This window comes from Aptenodytes forsteri, unplaced genomic scaffold (assembly GCF_000699145.1).
Source record: "Aptenodytes forsteri isolate BGI_AS27 unplaced genomic scaffold, ASM69914v1 Scaffold94, whole genome shotgun sequence".
Taxonomy (NCBI): Eukaryota; Metazoa; Chordata; class Aves; order Sphenisciformes; family Spheniscidae; genus Aptenodytes; species Aptenodytes forsteri.
The window spans coordinates 8,070,258-8,072,527 of record NW_008795017.1 but is presented as its reverse complement, the minus strand read 5'-3'; positions in this window follow the sequence as shown (position 1 = coordinate 8,072,527).

Genomic DNA, 2,270 nt, shown 5'->3' with positions numbered 1-2,270 from the left:
TACGGGGGGGGGGGAGAACATTCACTCTCCAGAAAGTTCAGGCTGTAAAAATCATACAAAATTTAATCTACTGTTACATTAGTTTAAAATGTACCAAATTCTGCATTTATTCATTGTAATAATTTACTCTTCTCTTTGTTCCACTTGATAAATCAATGTAGTTTTTTAAAAAATACAATCATTACTTTTTTCCCCAGTGAAAAATCCTGTTTTATTGCATACAGTCTTACATCACTCTATATTTCTAATGTTAGGAGTGTTATGTTGCCATTCAATTGTTTTTAAATGTGTCATATTGCGAACAAGTATAAACATCTATATTCACCAGACTACACCACCAAGTTTAACCTTATCATTCCAAACTTGAAGAACCTTGATAAATCATCAGGAGTACCTGCAAACTGCCTGCTAAGGGTTAACAGTTTGTTCCAACATTTTGTTTGTTTGTTTGCAGAGTGACACGACAAAGACTTTTATTTGTTTGGTAATTTTAAAAAATAAACTATCACACAAAACTGAAGTGTCAATTAAGAAAAAAAAAAAAAGGAGAGAGGTAAAAACTAAATATCGTCTGGAACTGCATGCTGTTGTTCTCCAAAACAACATAATTAAAGGTAACAAAACCCCCACATCTCTCAAATTAAAGCAAATTATTCGTGAAACTGTTCTACAACAGTCACAAGAACTATGTAAAGACTATTAAAGAATAATAATTTCTACTTAACCTCAACCTTAACTGCAGTTTCAAAATTAGGTCAGTTAAAACGAAAATCACCATTTTTAAGGAGATTAAGAATCATTAAAATTGGACAAAAATATTCCTAAATGACTACACGAAAAAAAGCAAATGTAACTAAATGTTAAAGCCCCCCATATTTTATACACAGCATCAGAATTATATAAGAAATGCCTATCAATGGATGCTCTGTTCGAGAAGTGGGATTCCAGTCTGACTCAGTGTTATTATCTGGCAAAAAAACATGTAATTCAAAGATAGCTTGTTTATTTTCTTCTTTTGTTTTCTCTTTTCAGTAAAGAAGCCTTTATAAGGACACATATATAATGGAGATATTTGGAGCTGAGAGAATCACTAGTAATTTGTCAATCAATAACTTCAGGTTTTAGCATTACTAGTGAGTTTGTGTTAAATAAGCATTTTTCTTCCTTTCAGCCAAGAAAATGCATACCACACCAATCAAAACTAATCACATCTGGGCTTTCATTGAACAGTAGTTGCTAATTTTACAGGTCTGCCCACATTGTTCTAGAAAATAGGGAGCAGAAATCTGACATTTCCAGCAGTCGTTATTAAAACAACAACCACTGAGAGCTCGATCCCGTTTTCACTGGAAGCAATGTCAAACTCCCCGCTGACTTCAGGGAGAGCAGGATCGGGCCCTGAGCTGCCCAGCCTCCTCCAGCTCTACGCACAGGAGGATGTGTTGAGGAGCTGGGGTGGGAGACGAGGAGAAGTACAAACCCCAGCTATTCTTTTGTTAACTGCCCAAAGAGTTGAACTTTCCATCACTTCGTGAACAACAGCAAAAGTGCCCTGCAAACAACAACGGTGATAAAAGGACATATTTACCTTGAGGGAACAGCAAAGGGAAAGTCGTAGAATTGCAAAACAAAGTAGTCCAAATGAATTATCTATGCATGCAGTCCAAACGCACACCTTCAAGTAGGCCACGGTCTGTCAAGCAGTCGTCTCGGCACCAGCCACCCTGCCTTCCATCTTACGAGATTCACCCAGAAAACTGACAAACCTGCTCCACGACAACAAAACTCTCCTAATGCTTTTGAACGCCCACCATTTGTTCTCCATTCATCCAATCAACTTTCCACTGCACATCTTCTCCTGCGACTGAGGCTCAGAGGCAGGATCCCTTCTCATCTGTATGCTAATTATTTTGCCACATGGACAAAAGTAATAATGCTTTCAGACAGGAAACCAACGGGCCTGAAGTCGAAGGCAGAAATTAGTAAGTTGCCACCACCGAACGCTGAGAAGATGGGCATGCGTGCAGCTCTGTGGCTGACGGATCAGCTGTAACCTCCATTTAAGAGCAGCAGAGAGGCGACGGGCTGGAGGAAGCCTAGGCAGCGTAGCATGCATCAAGCCCAAGTTCCCTTAGAGACCACATTACCGCAGCAGAACAGCATCCGTAGCAGATTGCCGACTTACCCCGCCTCAGCCCGCATCCTTTAAGCAGCGCGACGCACATCCATTTTCCCGGCCCGGCCGCGCGGGTCCAGCTGCCCGCCGCGGC